General features: G+C 46.2%; 1 long non-coding RNA gene across 2 annotated transcripts in view; it reads left to right on the top strand.

Annotated features, from left to right (window-relative positions):
• The window catches only part of LOC134928801 (uncharacterized), a 495,132-nt gene that overhangs the window by 439,476 nt on the left and 33,457 nt on the right, over positions 1-22,199 (top strand). For both annotated transcript variants that reach the window (XR_010178021.1, XR_010178022.1), the window contains exons 3-4: positions 14,834-14,904; positions 15,046-15,139. This is a non-coding gene — a long non-coding RNA (uncharacterized LOC134928801). The remainder of the gene's footprint in view (positions 1-14,833; positions 14,905-15,045; positions 15,140-22,199) is intronic.

The raw sequence follows: 22,199 nt of genomic DNA on the forward strand, positions 1-22,199 counted from the left end.
TCGAAAATTTCGGCTGCGAATTCCTTCAGCCAGAGCTTATATGGCCTATATGGGTGTTGCACCAACCCTTTCTTGGTGTTGTGCCTGTGGACTGTATAGCGGACTTCCTTGTCTGCTGTACCTGAACCTGTTGGTCTGCTATGACCTCCTGGTCTGTTACAGTATGACCTCCTGGTCTGCTACACTCTAATGCTCAAATTGTATATTTAACCAGGGATGCCTCCCTAGCCACCATGTACGTCACTTACACGCATGTACCTCACGAGTACTCGACTTTTCTTGTGGTTCAACCTGTAAAATTGTATACAACACACTCACTCACCACATGTACACTTTTGTTTCTATTTCTATTTCTGCGCAGAAATGTCTCTTTAGACCAGATGTGTTACAAACTAGGAGAAGGATCTATTAATTTAAATTTGGAATTAAAAAAAAAATTTGTGCGATTTATCGCCTGGCGTTATTTACCGCGTGGCGCTACTTATCGCGTTGAGAGGAGAGAGAAAGAAAAAAAACTTGTGATTTGAGTTACGTGGGCGTACCCGTACGCTCCGTTGCGTAATATACGCTGCGTGCGTCGGCCCTTGGATTGCGTACGCAAGTCTCAGTCTTTTGTTAGAGACACGTGTACGCAAAGCAAAGATTCACCGTAACACAATTTATACGTTTATCAACTATAGAACTGGCAAACAGGAGAGTGACATACGAAAATACACCAATAAAAAGGAAATGCAGATATATATGTGTGCGTGCGTGTGTACGCAAGACAGAAAAATAAACAGTTTTAAAAAGACACTATTGTTTTGTTCTTACCTCCGGTTCCCGGATTCCTTCAGCACCCTTTACTAAGAGAAGCAGACGCTTATCCAAACAGCACTACGAGGAATATGATCTCCCGCCCTTTGCTGCTGGATAATGTCTGCTGAAATTACCTAGTGCAGATATGTGAAGGACAGGACGAGCCTCCAATTGATAAAGCTAAATATTTATCGTATATAATACCCTTTATGAGGTCTAAGAACACTGTACGCTATTTACGTATGAAGTACCGTAAGGGTACGCTAGTTGCGTAACAATCGCTTTGCCGTGATCGAGACGCTCAAGCGTCAGGTTCACTCACGGCCAAGAGATCACAGGCAGGCACGTTATTGGCTGTTAACTAAAGTAATGATTCGCTATAACGTAGCGAACGCTCGGGACCATGAGGAGATCACCAGCGGAGCTGACGCTCACTATATTAAACCTTTGTATCTAAACCATAAACAGTGTATTGTGCAGTAAAACCTTAGTGTAATATTAGAGAGTAAATGCAACACAGTATAACCTTATTACCTTAAAAGCTGTTTGAGCGTCACCGACGCTCTGAGAATACTTAATACTATAAGAAACACACAGATACCGTGCTCAGGGTCCAACGCCTAAAATATATATTATGAATGCTATACTTGCAAAAGAGTTAAACACAATACAAGTCATACACTACAATATAACATAGACTACCTAACCAGATAACTACACAAGAAATACAATACAATACAATATAAGGAAAAAATGAGTGAGAAAGAGAAGGAGAGAGAGAGAGAGAAATTGAGAGAGATTGGCCCACAATAACAAGAAGATCAATATAGCTGCGGAGAAACACTTACGCACAAGGGGAAACGATCGCATGCGCCTCGATATCCAGCTCCCGATTATCAGCAATGAGAACCGTTGAAGAGAGTGCACTGGATATGGTCGGCCTGCCTATTTATGCCCCACACACAATACAATTCAATGGTCCCTACAATCTCATTGTTCATTGGACACAGGAATTCGGCTACGCATTATAACAAAAGGTCATAGGTTGATTCATACAGGTGGGCTGTGACTATTTCCAACTGCTCAGGTGGGAGGGAAAACTGGGTTTCCCGCCGCATGGGTAATAAAGTGCAAATAAAGTAAATGTTCATAAACTTCTTATGTCCATAACTATTCGCACGAGCGATTGATCTGCTTCAAACCAACACCGGAATATTTCTAATTAAATATTCTTCCGATGGATACTAAACACCACTGTATTACTCCTGTCTGACCCTTCGTATCAAACAAAGAGGGATTTCTCTGTTCATGAACATTCTATATTAACCAAACTTTCAGAATCTATCAAAGGGACCATGATCTACAAAATACATTATTAGTGAAAATATGTAATGATTGAGTCGCACGCTACGATCGCATAAACTCTACCGTAAATACGCATACCATGCGCCTGCGGGTGCCCGCGACTGTGAGTATGCGCACGTACGGGAGAGCGTACGCACGCTCAGCACGGACCAGTATGAGGTGCAAATATGGCAGTGTGTGTAGAGATATTTTTCTGACTTTGACACCATGTAGAAGGAAACAGGGGCACCTGGAGGAAACCCACTCAAACACGGAGAGACCAGACAAACTCCACACAGATAGCAGATTGAGCAGGAACTGAACTCAAGATCTCAGTGCTGTGAGGAAGTAATGCTAACCACTTTGCCAACCGTTCTGCCAAGAGAAAGGCTTGCAATAGATCTGAAATGTTGCTGTTTGCAGAATAAACATCACTGTGCATCGCAACTTTATTGAGTGTTTCTCCACAGTGGATTATTATTACCCTCATCTGGAAACAATACTTTGCACTAACTACTGGTGAGCGTCCAACTCAGTGTACATCATATATATTATATATACACGTACACACACATGGTATTTTTAATTTGTTTTCCAGATGTCGCTATATTTCTTTTACCTAATGACTGCAAATTGTTTTAAGGCACTTTTATACTGTTCTTCCTCTAAGGAGTTGATGCTAGGTCTATTTTTAGCAATTCCGTAAGACGCAGCGCTGCAGCGGTTTTATACATTTGAAAAATGAATCATCTCCATTTATGAGTCTCCATTGCCTCTTTAAAACAAAAGCCTTACTTCCAATTTAAACACAGGAGTAATGATTCATTCCTCAAGCATCTGTGGATACAGTGCACATGAAGGGGAGTTAACGGGGCCACAGGGGAAAGAGGGAGGACTGGCAAGGTCTGTTATAGGTAAAAGCACGGAAGACTTAACGTAATCCAAATACAATTTTCCTTTGTATCAAGGATATTGCTTGGAAATTACTCCGAGCTATTTTCTGTTACTTTCCCCGTGTCTGGTGCTCTTATGCCCTGGTACTCTGGATCATACTAGAAATCAATTAAGCCATGGATTGAAGGTGAAATAGTTTTCAAAACAATAACGTTTTGTGCTACAGCGTTCAATGAGTTAAACATTCAAATATTGTGGGCCAAATTCGGAGTTTCACGTAATGGGAGTGCAACTCAGGACTCCGGCTGTGAATGGATTGCGAGCTGTATGCTAATTTCACTATACACCTGTAATACGTATTCTGGGGGCCATTCCGAGTTGATCTACGATCATTCACACTGACAATGCGGGGGGGGACGCCCAGCACAGGGCTAGTCCGCCCCGCATGTCAGTGCCGCCCCCCCCCCCCCCCCCCCCCGCAGCTTTAGCGTGCTGGCTGGGAGCTACTCATCGCTCCCCGGCCCGCAGCAGCTGAGTGTGATGTCACGCAGCGGCAGCGGCCCGCCCCCCGTTCGGTCCAGCCGCGCCTGCGTTGGCTGGACCGCTCCCACAAAACGGTGGCCAAACGCCGCCATTCCGACCCCTCCCGCCCAGCGATCGCCTCTGCCTGTCAATCAGGCTGAGGTGATCACAGACCTGCTACGGCCTTCGGCCGTCTGGCATGCGTCGGCGCATGCGCAGTAGGGACCCGTTCGCTCAGCTGCGACAAAAAGCAGCGAGCGAACGGGTAAGAATGACCCCCTATATATGCTGATGATGTGAATGATTATTATTAGTTATTTACTTGCCACTAACATATTCTCTCTCTACTTCCGGTCTCATGTCTGGCGACTTATAATAACGCAAGACAATGATTATTTACACACATCAGTCTTTACTACAGTTAAATGATTCTAATTCCCAGTGCTAGATTATAGGGGGGGCGGACAGGGTGGTCACTCAGGGACCCCTTCATATATTAGGGGCCCCAAACATTGCCCTCAGACAGATTCCCAGCAATGTCACAATGTATTTCATCATGTCTGCTGCTGGGAGCTGGTTCTAGGCACTGCCTATAGTAGTACCATAGACACGTTGTGTTACACTACATTACTGCCGGTGAGGGGTATAATGGCAGCAGTAGCACTCCGGCAGCGTCATGGACATGATGCATTACACTCTCATGCTGCCTTTAAGGGGCATACAGGCTTCTGGGGGTATGTACTGTATGTAGAGGGGGGCTCACTGCCGACAGTGTCGCGGACAGGACGTACTACGCTGAGACCAGGGTTGGACTGGCCCGTAGGGCTACAGGGGAAATCCTCAGTGGGCTCACCTCCTCTAGGGATTGAGTTCCAGACTGTGCACTTGAATTATACATTATACACATATGTTACCTTATACTGCACAGGACTATGGAGTATTCTCTACAGTGCATTGCTGTTATTAATCTGGTACATTATTATGCACGCACTAGCAGTATTTGCTATATATATTTATCAAGGGGCATGCACTCTCTCATGGTTGGTCAAGCCGCTGTAGCAGCTGGCTACACCCCCTCTGGAGACTGGCCACACCCCTAAACATGGGCCCCGATCACTGCATTCCCCCTGTGGGCCCTTCATGCCTCATTCGTCACTGGCTGAGATGCAGCAGGTGAGGGGTATGTGGCACTGGTGGCAGGTGTGTGGGTGAGGGGGCCACTGCCGACAGCTTCACGGACATTATGTACTATGCTGCAACGTTGCTGGTAAGAGGTATATTGACAGCGATGGCAAGTATGTGGAGGTATGTGGGAGGGGGTGGTCAATTTTATTGCTTGAGGCACCCACAAGCCTTAATCCAGCTTTGCTAATACCCCCTACCACAGACACACACACACACACACACACACACACACACACACACAAAGGTCAATTTAGTGAAAAATCATTGGATCAAACCCAGAGGAAATCCATGCAAACATTGGGAGAGCATACAAACTCCACATAAATAATCTGGTTGAAATTTATCTTATGCTGTGAGCAGGAAGCTGAGAGGAGGGAAGGGGTGGGTACTAATTACTTGGCCCGGACTTGTTGAAGGGGCCCAATGGGGGCCTTGGAGAGCTTCAAAGGGGACAAATGCCTCCATTCACATAATACTGTCCATTGATTTTTTTCAGAGGGGGAATGGATATGTCCCCTCAGTTTAGGCCTCATCCCCTCATTATATCCCAGGCCCACCGTTTGTCTCTGCAGCCGTGGCTATGTGAGGCAGCAATGCTAACCAATGAGACACCATGTTACCCTTCACAGTTTCTACATTTTATATTTGATGTATAGAGAAAATAAGAATTTTCTTACCGATAATTCTATTTCTCGTAGTCCGTAGTGGATGCTGGGACTCCGTCAGGACCATGGGGAATAGCGGCTCCGCAGGAGACAGGGCACAAAAGTAAAAGCTTTAGGATCAGGTGGTGTGCACTGGCTCCTCCCCCTATGACCCTCCTCCAAGCCTCAGTTAGGATACTGTGCCCGGACGAGCGTACACAATAAGGAAGGATTTTGAATCCCGGGTAAGACTCATACCAGCCACACCAATCACACTGTACAACCTGTGATCTGAACCCAGTTAACAGCATGATAACAGCGGAGCCTCTGAAAAGATGGCTCACAACAATAATAACCCGATTTTTGTAACAATAACTATGTACAAGTATTGCAGACAATCCGCACTTGGGATGGGCGCCCAGCATCCACTACGGACTACGAGAAATAGAATTATCGGTAAGTAAATTCTTATTTTCTCTGACGTCCTAGTGGATGCTGGGACTCCGTCAGGACCATGGGGATTATACCAAAGCTCCCAAACGGGCGGGAGAGTGCGGATGACTCTGCAGCACCGAATGAGAGAACTCCAGGTCCTCCTCAGCCAGGGTATCAAATTTGTAGAATTTTGCAAACGTGTTTGCTCCTGACCAAGTAGCAGCTCGGCAAAGTTGTAAAGCCGAGACCCCTCGGGCAGCCGCCCAAGATGAGCCCACCTTCCTTGTGAAATGGGCATTTACATATTTTGGCTGTGGCAGGTCTGCCACAGAATGTGCAAGCTGAATTGTACTACACATCCAACTAGCAATCGTCTGCTTAGAAGCAAGAGCACCCAGTTTGTTGGGTGCATACAGGATAACAGCAAGTCAGTTTTCCTGACTCCAGCCGTCCTGGAAACCTATATTTTCAGGGCCCTGACAACATCTAGCAACTTGGAGTCCTCCAAGTCCCTAATAGCCGCAGGTACCACAATAAACTGGTTCAGGTGAAACGCTGACACCACCTTAGGGAGAAAACTGGGGACGAGTCCGCAGCTCTGCCCTGTCCGAATGGACAATCAGATATGGGCTTTTGTGAGACAAAGCCACCAATTCTGACACTCGCCTGGCCGAGGCCAGGGCCAACCGCATGGTCACTTTTCATGTGAGATATTTCAAATCCACAGATTTGAGCGGTTTAAAATGTGATTTGAGGAATCCCAGAACTACGTTGAGATCCCACAGTGCCACTGGAGGCACAAAAGGGGGTTGTATATGCAGTACTCCCTTGACAAACTTCTGGACTTCAGGAAGTGAAGCCAATTCTTTCTGGAAGAAAATTGACAGGGCCGAAATTTGAACCTTAATGGACCCCAATTTGAGGCCCATAGACACTCCTGTTTGCAGGAAATGCAGGAATCGACCGAGTTGAAATTTCTTCGTGGGGCCTTCCTGGCCTCACACCACGCAACATATTTTCGCCACATGTGGTGATAATGTTGTGCGGTCACCTCCTTCCTGGCTTTGACCAGGGTAGGAATGACCTCTTCCGGAATGCCTTTTTCCCTTAGGATCCGGCGTTCCACCGCCATGCCGTCAAACGCAGCCGCGGTAAGTCTTGGAACAGACATGGTACTTGCTGAAGCAAGTCCCTTCTTAGCGGCAGAGGCCATGAGTCCTCTGTGAGCATTTCTTGAAGTTCCGGGTACCAAGTCCTTCTTGGCCAATCCGGAGCCACGAGTATAGTTCTTACTCCTCTACGTCTTATAATTCTCAGTACCTTGGGTATGATAAGCAGAGGAGGGAACAGATACACCGACTGGTACACCCACTGTGTTACCAGAACGTCCACAGCTATTGCCTGAGGGTCTCTTGTGTTCAGGCGGGACACCATCATGTCCACCTTTGGTCTTTCCCAACGGTTCACAATCATGTGGAAGACTTCCTGATGAAGTCCCCACTCTCCCGGGTGGAGGTCGTGCCTGCTGAGGAAGTCTGCTTCCCAGTTGTCCACTCCCGGAATGAACACTGCTGACAGTGCTATCCCATGATTTTCCGCCCAGCGAAGAATCTTTGCAGTTTCTGCCATTTCCCTCTTGCTTCTTGTGCCGCCCTGTCTGTTTACGTGGGCGACTGCCGTGATGTTGTCCCACTGGATCAATACCGGCTGACCTTGAAGCAGAGGTCTTGCTAAGCTTAGAGCATTGTTTTATGTGGAGAGAAGTCTCCAGACTTGATCACACTCCCTGGAAATTTTTTCCCTGTGTGACTGCTCCCCAGCCTCTCTGGCTGGCATCCGTGGTCACCAGGACCCAGTCCTGAATGCCGAATCTGCGGCCCTTTAGTAGATGAGCACTCTGCAGCCACCGCAGAAGAAACACCCTTGTCCTTGGAGACAGGGTTATCCGCTGATGCATCTGAAGATGCGATCCGGACCATTTTTCCAGCAGATCCCACTGAAAAGTTCTTGCGTGAAATCTGCCGAATGGAATCGCTTCGTAAGAAGCCACCATTTTTCCCAGGACCCTTGTGCAATGATGCACTGACACTTTTCCTGGTTTTAGGAGGTTCCTGACTAGCTCGGATAACTCCCTTGCTTTCTTCTCCGGGAGAAACACCCTTTTCTGGACTGTGTCCAGAATCATCCCTAGGAACAGCAAATTGTCGTCGGAAACAGCTGCGGTTTTGGAATATTTAGAATCCATCCATGCTGTCGTAGAACTACTTGAGATAGTGCTATTCCGACCTCCAACTGTTCTCTGGACCTTGCCCTTATCAGGATATCGGCCATTTTCTTTGAAGAAGAATCATCATTTTGGCCATTACCTTGGTAAAGACCCGGGGTGCCGTGGACAATCCAACCGGCATCGTCTGAAACTGATAGTGACAGTTCTGTACCACGAACCTGAGGTACCCTTAGTGAGAAGGGCAAATTGGGACATGGAGGAAGCATCCCTGATGTCCCGGGACACCATATAGTCCCCTTCTTCCTGGTTCGCTATCACTGCTCTGAGTGACTCCATCTTGATTTGAACCTTTGTATGTAAGTGTTCAAATATTTCAGATTTAGAATAGGTCTCACCGAGCCGTCTGGCTTCAGTACCACAATATAGTGTGGAATAATACCCCTTTCCTTGTTGTAGGAGGAGTACTTTGATTATCACCTGCTGGGAATACAGCTTGTGAATTGTTTCCAATACTGCCTCCCTGTCGGAGGGAGACGTTGGTAAAGCAGACTTCAGGAACCTGCGAGGTGGAGACGTCTCGAATTTCCAATCTTTACCCCTGGGATACTACTTGTAGGATCCAGGGGTCCTGTACGGCCCCAGCGTCATGCTGAGGACTTGGCAGAAGCGGTGGAAGGCTTCTGTTCCTGGGAATGGGCTGCCTGCTGCAGTCTTCTTCCCTTTCCTCTATCCCTGGGCAGATATGACTGGCCTTTTGCCCGCTTGCCCTTATGGGGACGAAAGGACTGAGGCTGAAAAGACGGTGTCTTTTTCTGCTGAGATGTGACTTAGGGTAAAAAAGGTGGATTTTCCAGCTGTTGCCGTGGCCACCAGGTCCGATGGACCGACCCCAAATAACTCCTCCCCTTTATACGGCAAAACTTCCATGTGCCGTTTGGAATCTGCATCACCTGACCACTGTCGTGTCCATAAACATCTTCTGGCAGATATGGACATCGCACTTACTCTTGATGCCAGAGTGCAAATATCTCTCTGTGCTCTATAGTCAATAAAATACTGTCCCTGTCAAGGGTATCAATATTTTCAGTCAGGTAATCCGACCAAGCCACCCCAGCGCTGCACATCCAGGCTGAGGCGATAGCTGGTCGCAGTATAACACCAGTATGTGTGTATATACTTTTTAGGATATTTTCCAGCCTCCTATCAGCTGGCTCCTTGAGGGCGGCCGTATCTGGAGACGGTAACGCCACTTGTTTTGATAAGCGTGTGAGCGCCTTATCCACCCTAAGGGGTGTTTCCCAACGCGCCCTAACTTCTGGCGGGAAAGGGTATACCGCCAATAATTTTCTATCGGGGGAAACCCACGCATCATCACACACTTCATTTAATTTATCTGATTCAGGAAAAACTACATGTAGTTTTTTCACACCCACATAATACCCTTTTTTGTGGTACTTGTAGTATCAGAAATATGTAACACCTCCTTCATTGCCCTTAACATGTAACGTGTGGCCCTAAAGGAAAATACGTTTGTTTCTTCACCGTCGACACTGGAGTCAGTGTCCGTGTCTGTGTCTATGTCGACCGACTGAGGTAAATGGGCGTTTTAAAGCCCCTGACGGTGTTTGAGACGCCTGGACAGGTACTAATTTGTTTGCCGGCCGTCTCATGTCGTCAACCGACCTTGAAGCGTGTTGACATTATCACGTAATTCCTTAAATAAGCCATCCGTTCCGGTGTCGACTCCCTAGAGAGTGACATCACCATTACAGGCAATTGCTCCGCCTCCTCACCAACATCGTCCTCATACATGTCGACACACACGTACCGACACACAGCACACACACAGGGAATGCTCTGATTAGAGGACAGGACCCCACTAGCCCTTTGGGGAGACAGAGGGAGAGTTTGCCAGCACACACCAAAACGCTATAATTATACAGGGACAACCTTTATATAAGTGTTTTCCCTTATAGCATCTTAATATATAATCATATCGCCAAATAAGTGCCCCCCCTCTCTGTTTTAACCCTGTTTCTGTAGTGCAGTGCAGGGGAGAGCCTGGGAGCCTTCCCACCAGCAGTTCTGTGAGGGAAAATGGCGCTGTGTGCTGAGGAGATAGGCCCCGCCCCCTATTCCGGCGGGCTCTTCTCCCGGTTTTTCTGAGACCTGGCAGGGGTGAAATACATCCATATAGCCTCAGGGACTATATGTGATGTATTCTTTTTAGCCAGAAAAGGTATTAACATTGCTGCCCAGGGCGCCCCCCCCCCAGCGCCCTGCACCCTCAGTGACCGTTGGTGTGAAGTGTGCTGAGAGCAATGGCGCACAGCTGCAGTGCTGTGCGCTACCTCATGAAGACTGAAAAGCCTTCAGCCGCCGGTTTCTGGACCTCTTCTTACTTCGGCATCTGCAAGGGGGTCGGCGGCGCGGCTCCGGTGACCCATCCAGGCTGTACCTGTGATCGTCCCTCTGGAGCTAGTGTCCAGTAGCCTAAGAAGCAAATCCATCCTGCACGCAGGTGAGTTCACTTCTTCTCCCCTAGGTCCCTCGTTGCAGTGAGCCTGTTGCCAGCAGGACTCACTGAAAATAAGAAACCTATCAAAACTTTTACTCTAAGCAGCTCTTTATGAGAGCCACCTAGATTGCACCCTGCTCGGACGGGCACAAAAACCTAACTGAGGCTTGGAGGAGGGTCATAGGGGGAGGAGCCAGTGCACACCACCTGATCCTAAAGCTTTTACTTTTGTGCCCTGTCTCCTGCGGAGCCGCTATTCCCCATGGTCCTGACGGAGTCCCAGCATCCACTAGGACGTCAGAGAAATGACAATTTAACCTAAAAGAGTAAATTCCTGGTACGATGATAAGATATCATATGGGATGATTGTGTGGTGCGTTCCACTCACTGCTATTCATAAACAGAACAGAATGTATCCATACAGACCAGTGTGTATACAGTATCTGCCTTAATAACTGCAAAGCAATCCTATCTATTGTAGTCCTTTATTTGCATTTGTTTAAAGCTGCAATAACAGGGCCACTATCAAGGGGTACAGGTGGTACACCTATACAGGGCTGTTTCTAACCAATTTGGCTCCCAGTGCGAGATTTAAAAATGTGCCCCCCCCCACCCCACCCTGTGACATAACAAAAATATGCGACCCCACCCCCATAGATATAAAAAGTAAAAGGTCCCGGCAAAGGGGGCCTGGCCTCGATAAAATGGGCGTGGTCACTGTAAAATGGGCGTGGCCTCGCCTGTAAAGACTACCTTACACCCCAGTTTTTGACCTTGCACCGACAGATCACGGCGAGCACAGGAAAAAAATAAAAAATATATATTATGCCATACACCGCAATGCCCTTGATACATTAAATCCCCATTTTACATGTTACAGCAGGCAAGAGTCCCCATTTTACACTTTACGGCAGGCAGGTGTCCCCATTTTACACATTACGGCAGGCAAGAGTCCCCATTTTACACATTATGTCAGTCAAGTGTCCCCATTTTACACATTACGGCAGGCAAGAGTCCCCATTTTCCACAATACGGCAGGCAAATGTCCCCATTTTCCACAATACGGCAGGCAAGTGTCCCCATTTTCCACAATACGGCAAGCAAGTGTCCCCATTTTCCACAATACGGCAGGCAAGTGTCCCCATTTTCCACATTACGGCAGGCAAGAGTCCCCATTTTCCACATTACGGCAGGCAAGTGTCCACATTTTACACAATACTGCAGGCAAGAGTCCCCATTTTACACAATACAGCAGGCAAGCGTCCCCATTTTACACAATAAGGCAGGCAAGTGTCCCCATTTTACACAATATGGCAGGCAAGTGTCCCCATTTTACACATGATGGCAGGTGGCAGAGGGGGGAGAGAGAGGGAGATGCTGACTTACGGTTGAAGCCGTTCTTCCCGCTCTTCGCCGCCTCTCTCTCGTCTTCGTGGCGCCAGCCGGCTTGGCTCCCCCTTCTCCCTCCTCTCGAGTACCCAGCTCGGGGGGCGGAGTTTCACAGAATGACGCGATTGTGTCGTGACTCACGACGCATCCGCGTCATTCTGCGAAACTCCGCCCCCTGAGCTGGGTACTCGGGAGGAGGGTGCATTTTAAAGAGTTCAAGAAGTGCCGTGGCGGGCGCCCTGTGCGGTTGCACGGCTCCCCGCCGCAAGAAACGGCACTGCACCTATATGGGGACCGGACAGACAAGAGGGGCCCAGTGTTTCCAATTATTCTAATTGCAAACTGCTTCTAATTTTGTGAATTAGAAGCAGTTCCCGAACTGCATCATCCTCTCCTGCAGCAGGGGCCGAGGAAGAATGAAGGAAAGCTGATCCATGGGGGGCAGAGAGCTGAACCTACTCGCTCAGGCCTGGCGCTACTCGCTCAGCAAAGGGATGCAAAGCAGGTAGGAACCTGACTAGAGAGGCGCTCTCCCTGCTCTGCATCCCCGCTGCAGCACCTGGGCTCCTTGCTGCTGCTGTCGGCTGCTGTGTCTGTCACACCGTTTGACAGGCAGCAGCGCCGACAGCTTGAAGCTTCCTCCTACCCTCTGCAGTGTCCATCAGTGTCCTGGGCTCTGGCCGAAACAGCGCCGAGGGGCAGAGCTCCAAGGGACCAGGCTGAAGAAGACAGAAACTGCTACAATTCCAGCCAGCCAGATGGTATGCTGAAGGCGCGTGAGTGAGAAAGTATGTGTGGTTGTATGTGTGTGTGTGTGTGTGTGTGTGTGTGTGTGTGTGTGTGGAAGGCAGTGTATATGGCACTGTGGGGCAATGTGTATCTGGCACTGTAGGGTACTGTGTATCTGGCACTATGGGGCACCGTGTATCTAGCACTGTGGGACACAGTGTATCTGGCACTGTGAAGCATATCTGGCATGGGGGCATATGTTTATCTGCCACAGTGGGGGGCATATCTGGCACTGTGGAGGCATATATGGCACTGCTGGGGGCATTTGTGTATCTGGGACTGTGGGGCATTTGTGTATCTGGCACTGTGGGGCATTCGTGTATCTGGCACTGTGATGCATTTGTGTATCTGTCACTGTGGGGCATTTGTGTATCTGGCCCTGTGGAGGCATTCGTGTATCTGGCACTGTGGGGGCATATGAGGCACTGTAGCAGCATACTGTATCTGGCATGGTGGGGGCATATCTGTATCTGACACTATAGAGGTCATATGTGTATCTGGCACCCCATATGTGTATCAAGCCCCCATTTTCATTGGACACGCCCCATGTGGCATTTGGCCACACCGCGCGCACACAGTACCACTGAGAAATTTTTTCTACTTGCACCACTGGTGGGAGGGGGGGCATAATTTGTATAAATGGCACTTTTGAGGGCATTATATATAACCGGCGCAACTACAGGGGCTATTATGTGTATAACTGGCGCTACCACAGGGGCTATTATGTGTATAACCGGTGCCGCCACAGGGGCTATTATGTGTATAACCGGCGCTGCCACAGGGGCTATTATGTGTATAACTGGTGCTACTACAGGGGCTATTATGTGTATAACCGGCGCTGCTACAGGGGCTATTATGTGTATAAACAGCACTACTATGCGCAGGGAAATGTGAATAAGATTGTACTACTGTGTGTTGTCATTTGAAATGGGGGTACTATTGTGTGGCCATGCCCCTTCCTTGTGAGACCACACCTCTTTTCCCGCACGCTGTCCCTTTGTAAAATATGGGAGGGCGCAAATTTATCATTTGCAGGGTGGCGCCGAATACCCTAGGACCGGCCCTGTACTCGCTCCCACAATGTCTTCACGGGTAATTGGATTGACCCCAACGTGTGATCCAACAAAGATCCGCAGCAAAAATGTATAAATTCACTTCTGCACATTTAGCTCCTGTGTGTATAAAAGTTCACCGTCACCGCTAGAAATGTTCATAGAACACACAGTAAAACAGACAGCATTTACTTACACAACACACTTACAAAAAGACACATATTGAAGTTCATGCCCCTGTAAGTCCAAGATACTCATTATTAAATCCCTCTCGCAACAAACAGCAAATTATAGTGGTAAGATGACACAAAAACCATGTTCCGATTCCTTGTTAAACTCTGTGCATGGTTATTTTCCAAACAAAATATGAAAGATAAATAAGAACACTGGGAAACGTACGCTACAGAAAAGTGAACATTCTCTTCCACTTAATTTTTTTTTTTTTAGGGGGGGAGGAGTATTTTGGAAAATAGTAAAAAAAATAAAAATAAAGAACACAGAAGACACCAACTTTATATACCACTAATTTCTACATATGTTGTCAGACCTTAATTATTATAATAATTCTTATATGCTTTCTTGTGCAGTCACAATCCCAGAGGTCGCTACTGGTAACAAACATTTTTTTTAGATATTTTTGAATGCTTTATTTTCCTCCTTGGCTTAGATCCTGTCACTGAAGTGAAATATTTGACCTGCTTTGTGTCAACCAGACATCTCCGCTGTGTGTGGATCTCCTCCTTTGCTAACAATTAATTGGTATGCAGTCATGCTAGAATTCTGACCATGCTCCAATTAAAAATTAATATCATTCTGATACACTCGTTATTATTCAGTTATGCACATTCAGAGATTTTGAACGTGTCATTATTAACATTAATGTTATGATCCACTGTTTTTCTCTTCTGCTTTTGCAGGATTTAAAGTCTTTATTATATGTTATTTTACCATGCAAACCTTGTTCAAGGTAACTTGTTATTGGCGATTTTGATGTCCGTTATTACAGCCGTAAATAACCCGATTTAATTATTTTCAGATAGAAAGGTTTCTTTGTGGACAGGCGGAACTGGACTTGAATAAATGCATCTGTGTCACTTCACAATTATGGTAACAATTCATCAGACCCTTGCACAGGCAAAATAAATGTATTTATTCATGATTATCAATTTCATTTCTATGTTCTTGTGGTTATAGTGCTGGAATACTCATCCCTGAGTCATTTTTCATATAAATGGATTTTTGTTTTAGATTTTAGAATTTCGAGGAAAACAATTTCAAACATTAACAAATTGATTGGAATGTGACGGGACAGGAAAGCAAATATACTTATGGGGTAAACCAGGTGAGCTGCAGTATACAAGCACAGCATAAACCATTTTCTCCCATTTTTTTTATTACTGCTCAATAGAACACTGCCACTTCAGGTTGTAATTCTCATTATTAGATGTTGTTCTATATATATATTATATTAATAAATTATATTAAATATTAATAAATATATAATTCTCATTATTAGATGTTGTTCTATATATATTATATATATATATATATATATATATACATATGATAAGTAAAGTACGTTTGGTTTCACTGTTACTGTAGTCTCCAAGTGGTGCCTTTTTTTGATGCATCTGCGATGGAATGATACATAGAATGTAACAGCAGATAAATACCACTTGGTCCATCTAGTCTGCTCCTTTTTTAACTATATTGTTAGTCACCTCAAACCCTATTAGAGCCTTATCCTTAGGTCTATCCCATGCATGTTTAAATTGCTCTACTGTCTTAGCCTCTACCACCTCTGATGGGAGGCTATTCCACATGTCCACTACCGTTTCTGTGAAGTAATTTTTTTCCACAAGTTTGCCCTGAACCTGCCTCCCTTCAGTTTCAGTGCATGTCCTCATGTTCTAATGCTTCTCTTCCTTTGGAGGATGTTTCCCTCCTGGACTTTGTTAAAACCCTTGATATATTTGAAAGTTTCAATCATGTCCCCCCTTTCCCTTCTCTGCTCCATACTGTACATGTTAAGAGATCTTTTAGTCCAGGTACGTTTGGTGATGTAGGCCATGCTCCATTTTAGTTGCTATTCTTGGTATTAATATCCTTCTGGAAATATGGCCTCCAGAACTGAACACAGTATTCTAGATGAGGTTGTACCAATGACCTATACAGTGGCATTATTACTTCTCTCTTCCTGCTGCTGATTCCTCTCCCAATGCAGCCAAGCATCTGACTAGCCTTCCTCATTGCTTTGTTACATTGCTTACCTGCCTTTAAGTCACCTGAAATAGTGACTCCTGGATCCCTTTCCTCCTCAGTAGTTTTCAGTATAGTGCCATTAATATTATATTTGGCTTTACATTTTTGAGACCCAAGTGCACCATTTTTACATTTTTTGGCATTAAACTGTAGTTGCCAAGTTTTTTGCCCATTTCTCTAGTCTACCTAGACCTTCAATCATTTGTTTTACCCCTCCTGGTGTGTCTACCCTGTTGCTTACTGTATCTTTAGGGTAAATGTATGAAGCAGTGTTAAGTGTGGAGAAGTGAGCCAGTGGAGAAGTTGCCCATGGCCACCAATCAGCACTGAAGTAACATTTATAATTTGCATACTATAAAATTATACAGAGCAGCTGATTGGTTGCCATGGGCAACTTCTCCACTGGCTCACTTCTCCGCTATTTTCACTGCTTCATACATTTACCCCTTTGTGTCATCTGCAAAAAGTCATACTTTCCCTTCAATACCATTTGCAGTGTCACCAATAAAGATATTAAAGATCACTGGTCCAAATACAGATCCCTGGGATAAACCTCCTCATGTGACTGCACTTCCATTTACTACAATCCTGTTTCCTATCCTGCAACCAAGATCTTGTCCATTTTTTAATAAAGTAATTTTATTGATTTTCAAACATTTATACAAAGAAGAAGAAAAAACAACAGACCACACTAACAAAAAAGGAGAAATTCAACACAAAGAGCATACATACACACCAGATATGAAAAATAAACAGTACAGTAAAAAATACTGATAGCAAGCAGAAATAAAATTTGCAACATCCAACAAAATCACTGACGGTATACGTATTGAGGCATGGACTGATGGAGTGACAGAGGCAAAACAGGAATCAAGTTCCCAGATGGGGGAGGGGGGGAGGGGGGGAGGGGGGGGGGGGTATATGGAGAAATCAACAAGTGCATAATGTAATTTCAGCTGCAACTACCAGACTTTGTCCAATTTTGAGGGGCACTTCCTTTTCTGGTACATAAATCTCTCATTGGAGACTGTAACATTATCTAATACTATCCAGGATTCAAGGGTGTAAAATCAGCAGTAGAGTGGGAAATCTTAACACCTAGGCATTTAAACTGTGTACAGCACTTAAGAGGGAAATTAAATGGAACAGGACAAGAAGCGGTGGAAAGAAAAGTAAAGACCACTGACCAGTAGCGGATCTTGCCACGGGCAAGCAGGATTTTTGCCCGAGTCGCCGCCTTCCAGAGGGCACAGGGCACCATCCGGAGGGCGCCGCACCAGGGCAAGATCCGCTGCTGCTGTGTGCCCCCCGCTGCCCGCTGCCCCCCTGCTGCCGCTGGCCGATGCCCCCCCGCTGCCGCTGTGAAGGAAAACTAGACGCGTACGCGTCTAGTTTCCCTTTCTGGAGAGGACCTTTGCTGTGCGGTGCGCGATGACGTCATCGCGCACCGCACATCATTTCAGTCTGTACAGGGGGCGTAAATGGCCATGCCCCCTGTATGAAGCCACGCCCCCTATTGCCGCCCGGGGCGCACAGAGCCCCAGAACCGGCCCTGCCACTGACCCACTGTCCCAAACTCCTCTACCACAGAGAGAAGGGTGGACACGTGCAGAAAGATATCCATATTTGTCAGGAACAAGATCATATAAGTTCTTATCCATTTAAAGGTCTTAGGGGCATATTTAGCATGAAAAAATTGTGCAATGAGAATTTTTAGTTTTCAGTTCTCAATGCATTCTCTCAGAATTTATTTCAGTATTCCTTATATGTCTCCATCACAAAATTATCACTTCCGAAAAACTGGACTTTTTGAAAAGACAGATTTTCGGAAAGTGAAAATTTCTCCCCTCTGCAGCACACTTGTCTCCTCTCTGTTCTTCAACCTGCTCATGCGCAGCACCTGAACAAGGGAGATTTTATATATATATATATATATATATATATATATAGTATGCAAAATTCGGCGGCACTCCAGCAGACTTTCAATGCATTTTAAAATAGCATAATTTTATTGTTCCAACGGCGTTTCGGGGATATACCCCGTCGTCAGGGACAGCACATCACACGCAAACAATAAAAAAACAACACTTATATAGCTTGAATGTAATAGACAACTAGCAGATGATCAAACATATGAATTATTGTCAAAGGACCCCACTTGGGGTTATAAGCGTGACCTGGATGCAATCTTACAACAAGCGGTTAATAAGGGGGATATTCCGGTGGAGGTATCTAAAGCACTTATGGTTGAACATCCACGGGTACCATTATTTTATACGGTCCCGAAAATTCATAAATCATTGAAACAACCACCGGGCCGCCCCATAGTTTCCGCTATAGAATCATTGTTGCATCCAGTATCCGCTTATTTAGACGCATATTTGAATCCATGTGTACAGGGTATATCCTCATATTTGAAGGATACCACTTCTTTACTATTACAATTGCAATCACTGGACCCATTACCTGATACACTGGTTACGTGTAGTGTGGATGTCACCAGCCTCTACACCTGCATCCCTCATGAGGCAGGTGTAGAGGCTGTCAGGTCATTAATAACCAATAATGTATTATATACAGGTCCACCGGTGGAACTCTTCATACAATTGTTGTATTTGATCCTGACTAGGAATTATTTCACATTTAATGGCAAATATTATCGCCAAAAAATGGGTTGTGCGATGGGGTCCCCGGTGGCCCCTTCGTATGCTAACTCATTTATGTATCAGATTGAAAAATGTCTAATCTATGACAATGAGCAAGTGTTTCAACATGTGATATACTATAGGAGATTTATAGATGATTTGTTGCTCTTTTGGGGTGATTCAATTGAGAGTCTTGAAGCACTATTTGAAGTACATAATAGATCAGACAGCTGTGTAAAATTTACCTATCAACTTAGCCAAAACTCCATTCATTTTCTGGATGTTAACATTGAGTGTCAGAATCACATCATTAAAACTTCACTTTATGTAAAGCCGACAGATAGGAACTCGTTATTGGCACATGATAGTTTCCACCCCCTCCCATTAAGGAAGGGATTACCTTACTCCCAGTTCCTTAGAGCCCGTAGGATTACCTCGGACCCAGAGAACACCGAAGTAGTCATGGATACCATGATGAATAAATTTATGGAAAAGGGTTACCCTAAGAAGGATTTACTTAAAGCTAAGAGGAAAGTGTTGGATATCCCCAGGGAAGAAGTGTTAAAAGGCAAATCCTCTGACACTAAGTCCCTACAGTCCAAATCTGCTGTTACCATCCCATGGGTTAACAAGTATACGGTTAATACTGACTTTACTACAAAAAAAGTTAAAAAATTATGGCCGATAATCTCTACGGACACAGATTTACCAGTTTTAAACAATAGTCGCATACTCCCTAGCTATACTAGGGGTAGCAACCTGGCAGATAGAATAGTTAAATTGGATGTATTCCCCTTAACTAAAGCTGAACAGACGCACTTTTTGAGACCCAAATTGGGTTGCTATCGCTGCCTTGGTTGCTCCACATGCAACACACTTATGACAGGATCCTCGTTCCATCACCCCTCCACGGGCAGACAATTTAGTATTAATCATCGCCTTACTTGCACTACTACACATGTCATATATATGCTAAAATGTCCTTGCTCGCTAGCATATATAGGTAAAATACAAAGGCAATTCCGGGATCGGATGGCCGGACATCGTAGTGCAATTAAACAGGCATTGGAAAAGGGGACTAGTGATCAGCCGGTGGCTCGCCACTGGCTGACAGCCCGACATAGTCAGCCCAGTATCAGAGCCATGTTGATAGATCACGTCCCTATCCAGGGCCGTCTTAACAGCATTGTGGGCCCCTGGGCACAACAATGCACTGGGGCCCCTACCTATCCTCCAGCGGTAGCGGTTGGGGGTGCAATCAGCGGCAGCTTTGATGTCCCGTGGGCGGTAGGGGTGTTCTATCTTCAGCTCAGCATGTAGGACCTGGAGCAGTAATTTCTGCTAATCCTTTACTGCACAGATGCGGTGGAGGGAACACTAAACCGTATAAGGGGCATTGGGCTGAATGAAGGGACCCTGGTACATGACTTCCAGGGTGGTAAGGGGTGTTTTATACGCAGGGGAGGGGTGGATAGTGGAGTGGGTTTAATATTCACCATTTTCCAGTGGGAGGGCAGCTTTCTTGACTGCAGATATCTCCAGGTCCTGGAGATAGATTGATTAGCTTTGAATGGGATAAAAACACTAAAGAGTCTCACCTTTCAGGAGGTACTGGGTGTGTGGAGCTGGAGCAGGGACCAGCTGCTGGAAGGCTGATATCTTTGGTTCTGGGCATAGTAGAGACAAGCTGTCAGAATTCACCAAAAGAGGAGAGTCACAGCTTTTGGAGTATACCTTCAGAAAAACTAAAAGCCAAACAGAATCCGAGATATCTGCCTGGGAAGAGCAATTAACAGGCTTGGATGGGGACCACTGCTTTGAAGTCGGATATCTTTGGTTCCCCTGGCCCGATTTTCAAAACTCTGGTACCCCTGGAAAGAGGGGACCCTCAGCTATCAGCCTAGGGCCTTTATACTCCTGGGGCCCTTGGGCAAGAGCCCACTGAGCTCATATGAAAAGACGGCCCTGTCCCTATCTCTCACAGAGGGGGTAATAGGGAGAGAACTCTATTACAGTTAGAGACCAAATGGATATTTAAGCTAAATACTATAGCACCAGGAGGGCTGAACGAAAATTTAGGCATACAATGTATGTTTTGATATTGGCTAGCTATTACAAAACATGTGCAATAAGATCCGCTGTTCTTCTTATTTCTCTATCGTCCTAGTGGATGCTGGGGTTCCTGAAAGGACCATGGGGAATAGCGGCTCCGCAGGAGACAGGGCACAAAAAGTAAAGCTTTAGGATCAGGTGGTGTGCACTGGCTCCTCCCCCTATGACCCTCCTCCAAGCCAGTTAGATTTTTGTGCCCGGCCGAGAAGGGTGCAATCTAGGTGGCTCTCATAAAGAGCTGCTTAGGAAAGTTTAGCTTAGGTTTTTTATTTTACAGTGAGTCCTGCTGGCAACAGGATCACTGCAACGAGGGACTTAGGGGAGAAGAAGTGAACTCACCTGCGTGCAGGATGGATTGGCTTCTTGGCTACTGGACATCAGCTCCAGAGGGACGATCACAGGTACAGCCTGGATGGTAACCGGAGCCTTGCCGCCGGCCCCCTTGCAGATGCTGAAATAAGAAGAGGTCCAGAATCGGCGGCAGAAGACTCCTCAGTCTTCTAAAGGTAGCGCACAGCACTGCAGCTGTGCGCCATTTTCCTCTCAGCACACTTCACACGGCAGTCACTGAGGGTGCAGGGCGCTGGGAGGGGGGCGCCCTGGGAGGCAAATGAATACCTATTTTGGCTAAAAATACCTCACATATAGCCTCCGGAGGCTATATGGAGATATTTAACCCCTGCCAGAATCCGTTAAGAGCGGGAGACGAGGCCGCCGAAAAAGGGGCGGGGCCTATCTCCTCAGCACACAGCGCCATTTTCCCTCACAGAAAGGCTGGAGGGAAGGCTCCCAGGCTCTCCCCTGCACTGCACTACAGAAACAGGGTTAAAACAGAGAGGGGGGGCACTAATTTGGCGATATGCTTATATATATATTAAGATGCTATAAGGGAAAACACTTATATAAGGTTGTCCCTATATAATTATAGCGTTTTTGGTGTGTGCTGGCAAACTCTCCCTCTGTCTCTCCAAAGGGCTAGTGGGTCCTGTCCTCTATCAGAGCATTCCCTGTGTGTGTGCTGTGTGTCGGTACGTGTGTGTCGACAGGTAGGAGGACGATGTTGGTGAGGAGGCGGAGCAATTGCCTGTAATGGTGATGTCACTCTCTAGGGAGTCGACACCGGAATGGATGGCTTATTTAGGAAATTACGTGATAATGTCAACACGCTGCAAGGTCGGTTGACGACATGAGACGGCCGACAAACAATTAGTACGGTCCAGACGTCTCAAAAACACCGTCAAGGGTTTTAAAACGCCCGTTTACTTTAGTCGGTCGACACAGACACAGACAGGGACACTGAATCCAGTGTCGACGGTGAATAAACAAACGTATTCCTTATTAGGGCCACACGTTAAAGGCAATGAAGGAGGTGTTACGTATTTC

This window comes from Pseudophryne corroboree, chromosome 5, assembly GCF_028390025.1.
Source record: "Pseudophryne corroboree isolate aPseCor3 chromosome 5, aPseCor3.hap2, whole genome shotgun sequence".
Taxonomy (NCBI): Eukaryota; Metazoa; Chordata; class Amphibia; order Anura; family Myobatrachidae; genus Pseudophryne; species Pseudophryne corroboree.